General features: G+C 45.8%; 1 long non-coding RNA gene across 1 annotated transcript in view; it reads left to right on the forward strand.

The window, feature by feature from the left end:
* The window catches only part of LOC308592502, a 643,114-nt gene that overhangs the window by 119,677 nt on the left and 505,398 nt on the right, over positions 1-18,039 (forward strand). The gene's annotated exons all lie outside the window — the stretch shown is intronic.

An 18,039-nucleotide genomic window follows, 5' to 3' on the forward strand; every position in this document is an offset into this window, starting at 1 on the left:
GTTGACCGAGCCGCCCTTTGGGAAGGATAGATTATGAATGAGCCTGAATTCACCGGGGGTCTTCTTGGGCACAATGCCTAGCGGAGAAATGTGCAAATTTGGTATGGGGGGACTATTGAAGGGGCCTGCAACCCTGCCTGCACTGACCTCTTTTGCTATCTTTCTTTCCGCTACTTCCGGTCTCTCTCTAACTGATTTTTGATTCGGTGAATCTTTCGCAATTAATGAACCCGCTATGGGGATACAAAACCCACTGGAAAACCCTTCCCTGAGGTATAAAGCTGCGTCCTTATCCGGATAAAGAGACAGAAGATTACAAAGGGGGACGAGCTTGATAGGGGAAAAGGCCAATCCCAAGACTACCTCACCGTCTGTTCCCTGCTGCGGGGGCCCCCCTGGAACTGGGATGATGGAACCCCCGGCCTCCACGAAAGGGCTGCTTTCCCCCTTTTAAGCAGGATGTAATGGGATGACCCCCGGCGCATCTTTCGCATTCGTGCGCGAATTTACAAGATGGCCTTTGGCAAAACCCTTTGTTGTACTCCCAGCATACCCGACGCTTAAAATCCTTCCGTAGGTCGCTCCTGGCCGACCGATACGAGTCAACTGGCCTCTTTTCCACGTACGGACCAACAGCCACGGACCATATTCCATTCTCAATCTGATCCCAGCGGGCTAACGGGATCCTGGACGCCTTCCTACGGAATTTCTTGTCATAGCTTATGGCCGCCGCCTCCCCCGAAAGGGCACAGGCCGTGCGAATATGTGAAAGGTAGGCTACAAGATGAACCGCCCGCTTGGGGTAAGCAGCGACAATTATCCCCATAAAGGCTTGAAAACCATCAAGCCAACTTGTAAGCTCGAAGGCAAAGAAAGATGGAGGCCACAGCAAAATCAGAGACACCAGCCACACAGAAAGACTATTCCCATCCACACCAAATACAAAGGATCACAGCAAAAGATGGTGGCAGCAAAAGATGGTGGCACTGTCTGATGTGAGGTGGGGCGGCTGGAGAAAAATTAAGACTACTAAGGAAATAAACACCCCAACAATACTGCCAGAACCAATCCCTTATGAACCAAGCGCAGTCAAAGCAATAGAGAAACCAGATGGGGCAGTAGTAAAATTGGGGCGATGGAAGGGGCTAGTGAAAACACGCGTCAAGGGCCCACTGGGAGGGAGGAAAGGCACTGGGAACAATGGAAAACAATGGCGCTGCTGTTCCTGACGTTCCTTACACTCGCAGCGGCTTGAAGCAAAGTTATAAATTAATCTCCCCCTTATCGGATTGCAGCGGGCCTCCAAACAGGGAGGCAGCACTAGGAGCACACACACGCGCGCACTCACTCACTGAATAGTGTGGGATGAGGCGGCCTGCAAATGGAAGGGGGGGCCTCCGAACGCACGTGGGTGGCTGCTGCAACTGCGCCGCAGGCGCCCCACTTGCAGAATTAAATTAAACTGCTCCCACTACCGGCCACAGGCAAAATGCGATGGGGTTGGGGATGAAAACACACACACGTGGCTGCAGAAGGGGGGGAGGGGACGCTTTTTCCCGCAGAAGAACTCAGTACCCCGGGACACACAACCGCACTAGACCCCCTCCAATCCTCCGAAAACCTAAAGCAAACCGATAGCCGGACACAAGCCCTGATGACAAAAAGCCCAAAAGGAGCCGGAACGCGGCGCCCCACTTAGCGTACGGCTCCGCGCTAACCCAATATGCTAACAGGGAAGGCAGCCGCTCTGCTCCCTTCCTGAGCTAAAAATAAATTAAAACGCTACCGCTTACAAGCACGCTCTGGCAGACAGCGGGAGGGTTAGAGAAAATACAGCCTGGAATAGGTCTGGGAAAGACCGAGGCAAAGCAGTCCCGATTTAGGGGGGGGGGCAGCCGTGTTGTTCCGAGTAGTACAAACGAACACACAAGGCGAGGGCAAGCAGGGGCCGGGAAAGAAAAGCGAAAAAAAAAGCAACCGCAACCTCAGAAACACACACCCCGAAAAGCACAAGAGCTAGCGCAAAACCAACGCGGGAGGCTGGAAAAGGAAGTAGAGAAAGCTCCCTTAAACGAACGATGCGCCCGTCAGCTGTTCAGCGGCTGAGGGCCCGTCAGCTGTTAGGCGGCCCACGTGGGCTGTTGCCCGAGCAGGGGAAGTAGAACCCGATAAGCCCTCAGAAAATTAAAGAACGCAAGCCGTAGTGTTCGACTGAGTAAAGGGAAAATTTAAAGGGACGCAACCAAGAACCGCAAACACCGACAAAGAAGCAGCAAATACTTCCCTGGCTTCCTGCAGCAGCAGTCTCCGATCTTGACTCGTGAGGGGCGAAGGAAGGAAGAATGAGGCCGGGCGAAGGCTGGCGCTGCAGCAAAATGCTGCTGAACACGCCCCCACCGTGGCCCCCGGTTGGATGGCCACCGAGGGGGCGTGAGCGCCAGCCAGGTGAGTGGGCAGCAGGGGGCCCCGCCCCCTGCTAGCCGGAGCTCGAGCCCCGACCACAACCCCTCCCCTCCCCTTCGGGGAGGAGAGTCTTTGTTTGCTTTCTAAAAGTGTAATCTTTACCCATCGTTTCTTTACAGCTTCTGCAAATGGCCTGCTTACAGAAGGAAGTAAAAATTAAACAGATTTGAGGATGGGCAAATAAAATAGGGAAATGATATACAATGAATTGAAAAAGATGTTGAAATATACGTTCGTTAAAAAACCAGAAGCCTTTCTACTAGGAATGGTAGGAAACGAAATCAATAAGAGAGACTGTAAACTGTTTCAATATGCAGTGACTGCCGCAAGGATACTTCTGGCCCAAAGATGGAAACAGGAAGAAATTCCAACAGTGGAAGAATGGAGAAGGAAATTGATCGAATATGCAGAATTGGACAAACTGACTGGGAAGATTCGATACCAGAAAGACCAAAAGTTTATCGAGGACTGGGGGAAATTTACAGAATATCTGAAAAATATATGTGATGCACAGACAACGCTTGTTGGTTTTGAAGAGACTCTGTGAAATAGTAAGAAATACTGCAAAAAAGAGAGTAAGAGGAAAAGGAGTGGGGAAAGGCAATATCATGTTCAGAAATGCGTCAATAAATAGAAATTTTTCGAAAGATTGACAGAGAAACTGAGGGAAGTCAAAAATTGAAGCATGAGTGTAAAATAATTTCTTGACTGTATAAAACTTGTTTGGAAAATCAATAAAAATTATTTAATAATAAAAAAAAGAGGATGGGCAAATATTATCCAGATTCAATTTTGTGAGCGGAAGCTACTCCATAGGTGAGGGTGGGTGTGGGTGGGGACCATATATGGGAGAGGGCGAGGGAACGCTCCTCCACAAACCCTTTTGATAGGAAGCTCCTTTGCATGAGCAACCTGAATTCAACCATGCAGTGCAACGGGACCCTTTTTCATTTGCATCAAAAAGTCGGTGCTTTGTGAATTGGGTGCCTTTTTCTGTTGCCAGGCAGATAAAGCACTGACTTTTCAATTCAGAGGAAGAATCAGGAGTCTGCTTAGCACGTGCTCCAAATTCTTAGCTGAAACTTGCTTGTACTTGAGATAACAGGACCAGAGCTATTTTTTTCTAGAAAAAGAGGTGCCGGAACTCACCATGAACACCTCCCTTGTTTACTTATAATAGTAATAGCACCCACCTGAGAGATGCTGGAACTGAGTTCTGGCAAGTTTAGGTTGAAAAAATGTGCTGCATAGGAAACCAGGTGCAGAAAAGGTCAGCATGGTTTTGATCTGTATTGTATCTTCTTAGCCTTCCTGGGCAAAGCCTAGGGAACCAGAGTGTTAGGCAGCATATAAATGGTTGAAACTATGACCACTGCAACTTCAGTGAATTCCAAAGAGTTGGCCGAAAGCAGTTTACGTATGTTTGAGAAATAATCAGTAAGTCTTGATCAGTCCTAGGGCACATTCACACCATGCATTTAAAGTACTATGAATCCACTTCAAACAACCTCAGAGAATCCTGGGAGTTGTAGTTAAGGGTGCTGAGATGTGTTAGGAGACCCTCTAACCTCACAAATGTGGTTTTAGTTAATCGGGGATGGTGGAAAAACACAGATAACAGAGCTCAGTCCTTGTGAACCCATTGAAATATTTCACACAGCACCCCACCTGGCTTTTGAAGTGTGTGCATGATTCTCCTCAGGCCATTAACTGAATTAATCTACAGCAAGGGTGGGGAACCTGCAGCCCCTGAGAGGTTGGTAGGCAACAGCACCCATCATTCCTCACCATTGGTCACCCTGGCCCTGGCTGATGGGAGTTGGAGTCTAGCAATAACTGGAGGGCTACAGGTCCCTAAGAGGTTCTCCATTAGAGCACTGTGGACATACCAGCCTTTAAGCAGGATGCACCCACAGTGTGCTATTGAAGAGCAGCCTAGTATTTGCCTTAGAGCACTCAAATGGGCTTTGCTTCTTCCACTGGCTATAGCCAAGTCATCACCCATCCCATGGACCTTGGAGGAAAGAGAAGAGATTCCCTTGAATTTGAAAACAGGGGGAAACATCAAGCTGATGTCAAGATTCTAGTCCTCATTTATACACCCTCCCACCTCTTTCTCTCTTTCCTTGTTTCCATTTATATGTCTTCTTGTTCTCCTCTGGTTTATTGGTCTATGTCAGGGGTCTGCAACCTTTAAGACAAAAAGAGCCACTTGGACCCGTTTCCGAAGGGGAAAAAAACTGGGAGTCGCAAAACTCGTCATTATAAAAATAACTTTTTTGTCACTTTTTATTATTTATTTGTTTGACCCCTCAGAATTACTCCTCCTCATAGAAATAAACGTTAAATTAACAAGTTACCTTTTTGTATGTGTGTGTTCTTCACTCCCCTTCAAAACAGTGACCAGCGTACATTCCTCCTTTCAATGCAGTGACCAGCATACATGCCCCTTACAATGTAGCGGGCGGGCGGGAAGGTGACGTCGGGACGCTGCGTGACTAACGCACGCACCACCCCCATGTGATGTCACAGCCAGTACAGCGCCCGCCACAGTGGGGAGTGTTGGGGCGCACAATGCGCCTCCTCCCCTCCCTAGTATCCGCCCCGGAGCCACGGCAAAGGTGTAAAAGAGCCACATGCGGCTCCGGAGCCGCGGGTTGCAGACCCCTGGTCTATGTGATATGAGTCTGGTTAATATAATGAAAAGTGAGAGTGAGCCTACACCCCCCACTCCCTTCTTCCACCCTGAGCTATGCATTTCCCTTTGTTTGCCTCTGTTAATTGACACCTTCTATTCATAGCTGATTACCAGGACCTCAGTTTTCACTCATCTACATTCCATTTGCATAAAGAGGAATCCAGTGCAACTCTTATCAGCTGCAGAAAAGGCTCTTTTATCAGGAGGGAGGAAGTTTCAGGAAAGAGGAGATGTCAGGTGTCTGGAATACCAATTTTCACCCTGTCTGCTCTCTCCAGCCTGCTCTGGTGATGGACGACCCACCATACCTTCACACTGCCCTTTGACTTGTAGTTGACCTTGACAAACTGAGCAATTTTCCAAAGGGGTCAGAAAATAGCTTGGTTTATTCTGAGACTGAGTCCTCTCATGATTTGTGCTATGCTCACAATTGACAGCTCTGGGAGTACAGTGGGTGCGATACCTTTTCAAACTCCCCACCTTCAAGCTTCATTTTCTGCTGCAATTGTGGAACCAGAGGACGTTTCTATCTTTTTTGTGCCCCCTCCTCTCGCCCAAACCTAGCCCCTTAAACTATTCGGTGGAAGATCCCTCTCTTTCTCCTATTTATACCTCATCTTTCCTCCAAAGAGCTCAAGGCGGTGTAAACACTTTCCCCCTCACAAGAACTCTGTGAAGGCAGCTAGGCTGACAGACAGTGACAGGTCCAGTGAGCTCGATGGTTGAGTGGGGATTTGAACCCTGTTTTCCCAGGCCCTGGTCTAGAGGAAACACCAAATCAGCTCTTTCCACTAGGCCCTCCCAACCTGAGGACTTAGAGTCTCAACATCCTTGGACTCAAAAACAAAATACCTGGCTTGTCAGAAGTACGTCTGAGAAGGATCTAAGGGTCTAAGGGTCTTAAAAGACCACAAGTTTAACATGAGTTTAGAGTATGGTGCAGCAGCAGAAAAAAGCTAATGCAATTCTAGGCCAATGCACTTTAGACTGCATCATCAGAAGTTTGGATCAAGGGAAATAGTTGTACCCCTTTATTCTGTCTTGGTCAGGCCCCACCTGGAGTCCTGTGTCCAGTTCTGGGCACCACAAAAGAAGACAGACAAGCTGGAAGGTGTGCAGAGGAGGGTGATCAAAATAATCAAGGGTCTGAAAGCCAAGCTTTATGAGGAGGATTTGAGGGAGTTGGATATGTTTAGCTTGGAGAAGGGAAGACTGAGACATGAAATTATAGTCATATTCAAATATCTGAAAGGTTGTCACATGGAAGAGGGAGCTTGCTTGTTTTCTCTTGCTCCTGATGGTAGGACACAAACCATTGGATACAAATTACAATACAGTCATACCTCATGTTACGGCCGCTTCAGGTTACATGTTTTCGGGTTGCGGAATGTGGGAAACCCGAAAGTACCGGAACGGGTTACTCCCGGGTTTTGCCGCTTGCGCATGCGCAGAAGCTCCAAATCATGCCTATGCCAGTGCAGATGCGGCGCTTAGGATGCAAACACTGCAGGTTGTGGATGTGCCTCCGTCACGGATTGCGTCCACAACCCGAGGTTCCACTGTAAAGGAGATTCCAACTAAACATTAGGAAGAACTTTCTGGTGGTAAAAGCTGTTTGACCATGGAACAAATGGCACCAGAAGGTGATGAGCTCTCATTCCTTGAATATTTTTAAACCAAGTTTGGATGACCATCCGTCAGGTATTCTCTAGCTGTGATTCCAGCTTTGCAAGGGGTTTGGACTAGATGGCTCTTGGGACCCTTTGCAATTCTACAAGTCTATGGGACCCTCAAGATAATTTTGTACTAGAGTTCCCTTCATGCCTGACCGTGGACCACAGTGGCTGGGGCTGATGGGAGTTGGGGTCCAATGACAGCAGGAGGACATGGCTGGGGATGGATGTGTTTTGCTATGCAAACATGAAGTGTTACTTCCAAGTGACCTTGCATAGAGTTGGGATGCTGATACCCTGGATCCTGTTTTAGCATGAGTTAAAATGTTGCCTTGATGGTATGTTTGTTCAAAGAGGGACTAAACAGCCATTTGAAAACAAACTAGTTAAAGGGAAAAGGTCATTGAGGAGTGTAAATATTTAAGGACTTTAATCAATAAAGGTATTTGTCATGCAGCCCAAGAAGTACATGGTAATTCACTCGACAGAGGAAAACATGTGTTGCCAAAAATGAATTAATCACTAGCGACTACAGCCTGGAGCATCTATTGCCTGCCAAGGGCAAATGGAGTCACCCAAAGTTATGTAGGGGCTGGCACAATTCAAGCTATTTACATAGACAGGGAAACTGCTGAATTTACCTGACGCTTTAAAAACAAATAATGACATCCCACACACATACAGACAGAGACAAATATTGCAAAAAAGCAACCTAAATTTTGTTCTGGGCAAAGCTGAATTGTGAAACTGAAGTCTGGTTTACAAAGCTGATAATCCTGGTTGTTGTGGACAATTCATTCTGTTTCTAACGGTGCTGGGGAAGAGGGAAGAGCACAGAGATGTGCAGAGTATTGCCCTGAACCTAGAGGAGATCCTCAATGCAAACTAACAATTTGGTGCTACTAAACCTGGAGTGGGGAACCTGTTGTGACAAATCCCTCACTGAAGATGGAAGCTGGGTAACATGAACAATTTAGTTGGGGGAGATGTTTAGCCTGGAGAGCAGAAGACTGAGAGGGGATATGAGAGCCACCTTCAAATATCTGAAGGGCTGTTGCATGGAAGTTGGAACAAGCTTGTTTTCTGCTGCTCCAGAGGGTAGGACTCAAACCAATAGTAAGAGCTGTTCAACAGTGGAACGGTCTTCCTTGGGAGGTTGTGGACTCTCCTTTCTTGGAGGTTTTTAAGCAGAGGTTGGATAGTCATTAGTCATGAATGCTTTAGCTCAAATTCCTGCATTGCAGGGGGTTGGACTAGATGAGATTCTGAGCATTAGGAAGACCTTTCTGGTGGTAAGAGCTGTTCATTTATGAAGGTGGTGGACTGTCTCTCCTTGGAGATTTTAAAGCAGAATTTGGAGGGCCATCTGCCAGGTATTCTTAAGCTGTGGTTCCTGCATTGCAAGGGTTTTGACTAGATGGCCCTTGGGGTCCCTTCCATCACAAGAACCCTGTGAGGTAGTGTAATGGGAATTGGGGTTGCTCGTGCGTAAAGGATGCCGAAGTTCTAGGCAACGTTGCCTGGCTAAACCTTTCCCTGGCTGGACAGCCCTTTCTCCGTGGCTGTGTCAGTCGCTGGCAGAATCCGTCAGTGGGCGTTTCCTGAATTTCTTCCAACATAAAAATTCCTTGACGCCCAGTCTCCGCCTAGCCTCCCTGCGCGGAAGTTTTCTGCGCAGAGTAGGCGTAGCCAGCGGAGGTCCTGGACTCTCCCCGCTGGTCTCTGTGGAAGAGTCTTGGAGCCCTCTCTCCGAAGTCCTTCCCTGGTTCCCTTCCTCCCCGGTGTCACGCTGATAACCTTCCCCAAAGGGAGTGTTCTCTCTCCCTCTGCTGGTCCCTTCTCCTGCATGGTCAGGGAGCCTTACCTCCACTCTTGGCTCCGATGGCAGTTCCCTGACAGGTAGGTTAGGTTGAGAGGCAGTCACTGGCCCAAGATCACCCAGTAAGCTTTGCAGTTGAGTGGGGATATGAAACCTGGTCTCCCAGGTCTCATGCCAACATAAACCACACTGGCTCTTATCTAGGAATAGGAACTGCTATGAAACAAAACAGAATATGACAAGTTAAATCTGAGATAGTTCTGCTGTGTTGCATAATCAGAATCATTTATATATCCTTAAAAACATATTTTAAAAGCTTTTTCTCACAAAATGGGCGTTGCTAAACGTATATCAAACAAAGGAACACATTTCTAAATGTACTTTATCCTAAAATACACATTATTAAAATGCATTTTGGTCCATTTGTTTGAGCTAACAACAGTGTTGCAGAATTTGAGGCAGTGTGAAATCTGAAGGTTAATTATGTTCCAATTGGCACAGTAGTCTGTAAGGTGAGGATCAGGTCAGTTCGCACTGGAATTCACAAAGCTTGAAGAGTCAAAGATTCCTCACCCTGACTCCCTTTCAGACCCCCTGACTCCCTTTCAGATCCCCTGATGGCCTTCAAGAGGGGATCCTTGGTCTCCAACCCTCAATGTTGGAATCATTTTGATGGCATATAATAGTAAATAAATTATATTTCCCCATTCATTTACCTATCATTTCATTCCATGGGCTGTTTTGGGGGTTCTTCAAAAAAAGGTGTCTTCTGCAAATCACGTGGCTTCCTTTAGACCTGCTGATATTGCCCTCTTAGCAATGGAGAGGGCGGTTCTGGGTGCAGGAGGGCTCACAATCACCCCTTAGAGATGGTGTTTCCTCAAGAAGGCAGTGAAAGGACAGCAAAGTCCAGAAAGAATGGCCAGTCATTATATGCTTTTGAAGAGCACCGTTATACAACTCTGCGTGGTCTGCCACTCTGAAGTCTATTTCAAGAATCAAAGACTAATATCTGTTCTTGCCTCTGTGATTTACTTTATTTTATTTTCTCAATAGAGAAATATTCAGTTTCGAGCCGAGGCGAGCCGAGCCACACAGAAGATTAAAAGAAGCCCTGAAACCCTGGGGATGCAGCGTTACAATCTTGCTAAGCAGCCCAGTTGAGAAGAGATGGAATAACTTAGAGGGCACTTTCAGTTAGAACTGCAGAATCTTCATACAACATACCAGTGTGAAATAACTTTGAAGCACACTATTATCAGGATATAAGCCCCTTGCTCAATCAGACCAAATAGCCATCTCTCTAAGTGTTCTGTGTCCCATGGGAGGCAGCCAGGGGCAGCTGGGGAGGTTGCAAGAAGTTACAGAGTAACTCTCTGCCCATGGCATTCAGAATCATTTTACTGACTGATTGGTTTTAAAAGTGTACCCTGCTCCCTTTGAGCAATGTCCTCCACATAGTGGTTCATGGTCTCCAATAAAACCAAGCCCACCCAAATGATGGGTTATAAAATAGAATGCACTCAACAGACAGAACACCATAAATGAAATTAATAAATCAAGCAAAGATTTGAGCTGTGAATTCTCCCTCCCCTCAGAGATACATTAAAAGACAAAGTGGAAATGTCAGAACATAAGCAGAGCCCTGGCTGGATCAAACCGGTGGCCCATTTAGTCTAGCATCCTGTTCTCACAGGGACCACCCAGATGTCTGTGAGAAACCAGCAAGCAGGATGGGAGTACAAGGGCAATGGGAAATAAGGCTATTGACAGCTACTCCATGATGGCGATGCTCTGCTTTCACGGTCAGAGGCAGCCATGCTTCCGAATACCAGTTGCTGGAGAGGAAGGGAGAGTGCTCTGGTGCTTGCTGGTTTCCTACTAGTGTCTAGTTGGTTACTGTGAGAAGAAGATGCTGGACTGGATGGGTGATTGGCCTGATCCAGCAACTTCCTCATATGTTCTTAACTTTTAATGTATATTGGGAGTGGGGGGAGCATTCCACTTGAAATCCGACAACTTGTAGATGAACCCTGCATCCTGTATGTTGCTGGAAGTGCCCTCTCCTCTGAATCCCACAACCCCATTTCCCTTACGTTAAGAACACAAGAAGAGTCCTTGTGGATGAGCTCAAAGGCTTATCTAGCCCAGCTTCCAATTTCCCTTGATGACTTTTGTGCTGGGGTTCTGCTTGTGAGCTTCCCATTGGTTCATCTGGTTGTCTATTGTAAGAACAGGATGCTGGAATACATGGGCCATTGGCCTGATCCAGGCTCCTCTTATAAGCAGACTTCTCTTATGTTTTTATGGAGGCACACTCTTTCCTTTCCCCAAGTCCTCAGTTCCATTTAGGATGGGGCCTGTATTGCAGATATTAATATTGCACAGCATGAAGCAACAAGATGCATAAAAACAAACTTATTTTGGAATAAAACATTGTCCAGACCCATAAGCATTATTCAAAACTTTACTTGCAGAACTTTCTTTAAAACAGAACTAATATGGATACATCCAAATAATTCCATGCAACATCTTGTGCATGTGCAGCATAGGCTCATCTTATAAGACATAACTTTACTTCTTCCAGAAATCAAAACAGTGCCTCTGGTCTGCATCATCCTACACCCTGCCTAAGACTATGCAGCTCCTGTAGAGGCATAATCACATCCTCTGTTGTCTCTGTGGAATGCAGAGTAAGACTAACAGGCGACTCCCTTCAAGATGGTGATTTGCAGTTGAATACCTTACTCATGTGATCTAAGGTTAAACACTCACATGTTAACATTCTCAGTTAATCATTAACTCAGTGAGAGCTCAGAAAGCTCTTGGTATGCTGCCATGGAAAATCTCCAATATTAGCAACACACATTCAGGCATTCTCCATTTCAGTGCATAATAGCAATTATACTTAACACCCTGTTGCTGTTTGTGTATTCAATTTTTTATACTATTAAAATATTTTTTTAAATTCTAAGCAGTTTAAATAAAAATAACGAGAATACAGCATTCAATAAAAATCCATAAGGGCGGGGGGAGATAAAATAAAACGCAACTGTATGTTGCAGAAATGAACCATTTCCTCTAGCTTGAGGTGACCTTGCATTGCTAAACGTTCTCCGCTGCTATATGGAGTGATATGAAGTTCAATCACTTTGCAGTAACCCTGTTAGAGTGGAAACAATCTACTGCTTAAATAATTTATCCAGATTCAGTACAGAAAGTCTTTTGAAGAGATTCATCAGCTAATAAAGAAAATTGATCCCAGGAGCCAGAGTCAATATGAGGTGAGAGAAATGTTTTGGCGTTTACAAGTAGCTTTATCTAGGGGGAATTCTCAGCTTCTACATGTGCCGTCCCACTTTATGGCTCCATCTGAGTACTAGATACTCAGAAACCATGGCCTTCTAGATCAGTTTCCCACTTAAGCTTTACTAATTCTTAACATTGGGGCTGCAGCTCCATGGCAGGACACCTGCCAGCTCCATGTAGGAGTGAAAGAGAACCCTGCCTGAAATTTGAAGAACCACTGCCAGTCAGCATAGATAATAGTGAGATCACTGATATGACACTGTATAAAGAAGCTTCCTATGTACCCATGGATAGGGCACAGGTGCGTGCATGTATGTTCTAAAAGAAGTGGTAAGCACTGAAATCATGTAAGCAATAAACAAAACAACTCTCTGATCTAGGCTCTCCAAAATCCAGCACAGGTAGCTCCTCCTCCAAGTCTGAGGAAGGTGGAAGGTTTACATCTTCAGCCTGGGAGGACCTAGAATCAGGTGTTGAGGCTCTCTCCTGTGCGGAGTAGCCTATAGTTTTCATAATCTGTGTCTTTTTCAGGATAGTGTGAACAGATAGATTCAGAGATCACGATCCATCCACCCAAATGAATGCCAGAACTGTGCTGAGTTCTGGGCACCACAGTTTAAGAAGGATATGGACTAGCTGGAATGTGTTCAGAGGAGGCCAGCTAAGCTCATAAAGGGTCTAGAAACCAAGACCTATGAGGAACGGTTGAGATAGTTGAGTATGTTTAGCATACCCTTCAAGCGTCCTGACTTTTCTGGGACGTCCCAAAATTTCAGAAGTCATTCCGGCTTCTGATTTGATCCGGGAATGTCCCATTTTCCCTCTCCAGCACCCACGGCCACCAAGCTGAATTTCACAGTCATTGAATTGACAAGTATGTTGGGCCATTCAGGAGTTGCAAAAGCTGGTGGGTGACTTCTGATCTGTTCCAGGAGAATGCAAACCAGGCCCGTATATAGGAAAACGCAGGAAGATTTAATTCCACAAGCATCCCCGACTCAAAATGGGTGGGAAGAAAAACTCCATATGTAAGCAAATCTTGCCAGATGGCAGCACAAGGCTGATTTCTCAGAAGTCGGATCCCTCCTGTTAAGAAGTCAATAGAATATTTGTATTCAGGAAAGGCCTGAGCATCATTACTCTGAGCTTCCCCCTTGATTAGATATATCAAAGGCATGTCTTGAAGAGCCCATCTCTTTAGATCACCGTGGCCAACGATAAGTGAAAAATGGCCCAACAGACCCTTTTCAATTTCCTTGTTAACACCGATGCCTACTTAATGATCCACCAGCAAATCCATTAAGTTCATTTGTAAAACACACTGTTTGCTTTCTGAGGATGGTTGGGCGACTGTCACTCACATCCACCTCGGCGTGTCAATTTTGCAAACAACGGGAGACTTCTGGAGACACAATGGGAACTCTAACTCTCTCTCTCTCCGTCTTGCACAGTACTTAGTCTCTTCTTCATTCAGCTTATCTCCCACACGCTCCTGCAGCAGGCGCTATCTGGACACCAATTTTCCCTTCCCTGTCAGCAGGCAGCCACTTACCCGGTTTGGGCTGTCATGCAAAATGAGAAACTGTTGAAAAATCCTCTTGCAAATATGCAAAGGACTATCGCCCATTTGAGAGGGAGGGGAAAGGGGCTAATTTGTCACGGACTACACTTCAGTGATGAGTCTGGAGAACGGGATTCGAAAGCGGAAGAGGCACTTGGGAAGAAATGGAACAGTTCAGTTCATGCCATTAGTCAGAAAATGATCAAGGGGATGGAGTGACTCCCCAATGAAGAATTGTTGTAGCATTTGGGACATTTTACTTGAGAGAAAAGGTGAGTAAGAGAAGACATGACAGATGTGTGGCAGGGATAGAGTGGATAGAGAAAAAGATTTTCTCCCTCTTGCATAATTCTAGAACTCATGGACATCCAGTGACGCTGAATGCTTGAAGTTTCAGGACTCTTTATTCACACAGTGCGTAGTTAAACTATGGAGCCAGTGTGGTGTAGTGGTTAAGAGCGGTAGTCACGTAATCTGGGGAACCAGGTTCGCATCTCCGCTCCTCCACATGCAGCTGCTGGGTGACCTTGGGCCAGTCACACTTCTTTGAAGTCTCTCAGCCTCACTCACCTCACAGAGTGTTTGTTGTGGGGGAGGAAGGGAAAAGGAGATTGTTAACCGCTTTGAGACTCCTGAAGGGGAGTGAAAGGCGGGATATCAACTCCAAACTCTTCTTCCTTTTTTAAAATAACATTTTTATTAACAATTTCAACATAACAAATTATCAAAACAAATCATCTTCATTATTTTCCCCCTTCCCACCCTCCCCAACAACCCCCCCCAAGACTTCTCCTCTCTCTGATTTCTCAACTCATGTTGTTCTCTGCATATTGTAAAATTGTATACAGTGATACCTCTGGTTACGTACTTAATTCGTTCCGGAGGTCTGTTCTTAACCTGTAACTGTTCTTAACCTGAAGCACCACTTTAGCTAATGGGGCCTCCTGCTGCCGCCGGAGCATGATTTCTGTTCTCATCCTGAAGCAAAGCTCTTAACCCAAGGTACTATTTCTGGGTTAGCGGAGTCTGTAACCTGAAGCGTCTGTAACCTGAAGCTTCTGTAACCTGAGGTACCACTGTACATCCTGATATTATCTGTCTACTATATTAACCCTCAATAAATTTGTGTATGTTTGTTCAAAACCTGCCAAGGAGTCCAGTTCATTTTGTTGTCTTTTAAAATAATTTGTAAAAAGTTCACATTCTTCTTTAAAGTCACAGTTGTCCTTATCTCGCAATTTGCAAGTCAGTTTTGCCAGTTCTGCATAGTTCATCCATTTCTCTTGCCACCGTTCTTTTGCCAGAGTTTCCTCATTCTTCCATCCTTGTGCTATCAAGACTCTTGGCGCTGTTGTTGCACACTATGGAACTCACTCCTACAGGCAGCAGTGATGGCCATCAACTTGGTTGACTTTAAATGAAGACTGAGCAAATTCATGGCATAGAGTGCTGTCATTGGCTATTAGCCATGATGACTATGCTCTGCCTCTATGGTCAGGGGCAGCAATGTTTCTGAATAGCAGTTTCTGGAAGTCACAGGAGGGGACAGTGCTCATGGGCTCAGATCCTGCTTTCAGGTCTCCCACAGGTACCTGGTTGGCTGCTGTGAGAACAAGATGTTGGACGAGATAGTTCATTGGCTTGATCCAGCAGGATCTTCTTATGTTCTTATAAGTGGCTGTTCTGCAACAATTATTTAATCACCAGGAGCATCCAAGGGTGGTAAAGTTCAAAACCAGCTTTTGAAGTCATTGAAACTTGGGAAGGTGTGCTGTAAGATTAAGTCTTACAAGATCCCGAGGAAATTAATTCCGTCAATGCTGAGGGGGAAAGGGGGAGGCAGACGGGCCATAAAATTAATGAGATATTATTGAAAGAAGGATAAACAATTAGGCATATTTTTTTAAAAAGAGAGAGAGAGAGGAGATAAACATAAACCTGTTGCCATCAGAAGTGCAGAAACTAATTAAATTGAAAATTACAGCATAACTGTAAGAAATAAAATAAAATAAAAAACAAGGGTGGAAATTAACAGGCTTAATATTGCTTTGACATTATGATTATTAACAATGGGAGGTAGGAGAGACTTGATTAAATTCATACATTCTCACATGCGTTTGGTGCATGAAAATGAACATTGAGGTATTAAATGGCTGTGGTTGGAAATCATGGAACTATAGACTTGGAAGGGATCCAAAGGGTTATCTAGTCCAACACCCTGCAATGATCTGTACACCCTCAACTTGGGCCGCTTGATGTGTGTTGAGATACATTTGGTGTTCATAGAAGACAGCATGGAGACATAATGAGAGTTACCAGTGGCTGGGGTTCGTGTTTTCCTGTATTGGATGGGACACATGCGCTGCCTTGTCCCGTGAATGAAGGGGGCTAGGGCCGTGCAACATCAGCACACTGTGCAAGCATGCCCTGCTGTGTGTGCACATGATGTCAACATGCCCCACAACATTCAAAAGGCGTGCATGCAAGCCCTGCAGTGTGCTGACGTCACTTCTGCATGCCATAGGGTGTGCTGTTGTGTCATGTGGATTTTTTTTGGTCTGGGAGGGAAATTCAAACTGGGAAAAAGGCATGGAAGAAGGGAGAGGTTAGGATAGGATAGGAGAAGAGGGGCAGAGAGAGCGAGAGAGTACCAGCTTCCTATTGCACTAACACCATCACTGAGGGGCACTGAATTTTGGACTTGCACAGGGCACCATATTATCAAAATCAGCCCCTGAGACGAGCCCTGCCAGATCAGGCCAATGACCCATCTAGTCCAGTTTGCACAATGACCTACCACATGCCCTCAAACTTTTCCTATTTTAACAGGACATTCCCAGAATTACAGAAGCCACCCTGGCTTCTGATTTGATCCTGGAATCTGGGCCGGAGGAAGCCAGGTGTGGTGGGTGTGGGCCGCCCTGGGTGTCACCACTGAGGGGAGTGACAAAATGCTGGACAGCACTCATTGTGGGTCCTGCAGCACTCTCGAGCCACGTGTCTCTCCTGGGAGAGACGCGGTAGCTTGGGCGCACTCAGGCTCCACACTGCCCAAATGGTTCGCCCACTGCCTCCTACCCAGCTGTAGGGTGGCTGAGTGGGAGGAGGCAGGTGGACTCTGGAGGCCCCCTCGATGCACCCTGCCCTCACCCGGCTCCTATGGGCAGTTTGCCCTGCAGCTTCCTCCACTGCTGCCTGGAATGTCCCAGGGGTGAGCCGGCACTTGCAGTGATGCCTCACTCTCGTGTGAGTCAGCTAACTTACATGAGAGCATGGCACCAAAAGACACACATCTTTGGTGCTGCACTACCATGTCCTGATTTTCATCAGGGGACTGCTGAAGGTTATGCAACCAGATGCCCCAATGGGAAACCCACAAGCAGAACCCAAGCATAAAGGCACCCTTCCCTCTTGTGTCTTCTCTTCCAGCAACTGGTATTCAGAAGCATTTCTGCCTCTAACTGTGAAGGCAGAGCATAGCCATCATGGCTAGCTGCCATCGACAGCCATGAATTTGTCTAATCCTCTTTTATAGCCCTCCAAGTTTGTGGCCTTCACCACCTCAAGTGTCACTTATGCTTCCATCCCTTGTCCTCACTCTCAATTGCCTTCACATATTTACTCATCTGAGATCCATCTGAGATCAGTTGCGGTTTACTTCAAGGCAGGTGTCTTTAGGATTTATGCCAAAGAGAACATTTAGAAAATGTTCCGAAAAATTATACTGATTCCTATGCTGAGTTTGCCTGTCTTTGATATAAGCTTTATGATAGGGGCGGCTGAGTTTGGAAGTTCCACTTAGATGTAGTACCCAAATAATTTAGTTAATTGCATGGCAGCTAGTCCTCATTGTTGGTGATGAAACGTTTGATATCAGATGCCAGCCCATAATTACCGATGACTTAAATGCTTCTCCCTATTGTTATATGTGAGACTACATCTTCACAATGGCAGCCCAGGTAATTCTGTATGTCAAGAGGCATGTGATTCTGGATTTAAACTTAAAGACTCATTATCCCATTATAAAACTGGGGAGAATGATAAATTAAAAACCAAATTACATGTCCGATTATTCCTGATTACTCCACTATTGCCAACATAAAGTTGAACTGACCTTGAACAAGAGGGAGTGAAATCTGCAGGAACATTCCAAGTTAGCAAATGCCTCTTTCAGATTTAATTTATAGTAACATCATAATTCTGCCATCCATTAAATAATAGATGGCACACCTAGCAAAAAAGAAATGTAAAGAAAATAATCAGCTGCACACATGGGTCATTTATAAAGCAGAAATGTAGGCATTGCTTAGTAATTCAAGATGGTATTTGAATTAGCTTTGGAGACCTAATGTAACACCTTGCTCAGATAATATGTGGCAATCCCCTTGTTAAAACACTTGTACCTTCAAGCAGATAGGGTAGTTGCAATGGTACAATCCCATAAATTCATTCAGTGAGGTTCATGGCCTGCATGATGTCACTGCATTGCAAATATACACACACTCCGCCACAACAA

Source organism: Podarcis bocagei (assembly GCF_964188305.1).
Source record: "Podarcis bocagei genome assembly, chromosome: 7".
NCBI classification, from domain to species: Eukaryota; Metazoa; Chordata; class Lepidosauria; order Squamata; family Lacertidae; genus Podarcis; species Podarcis bocagei.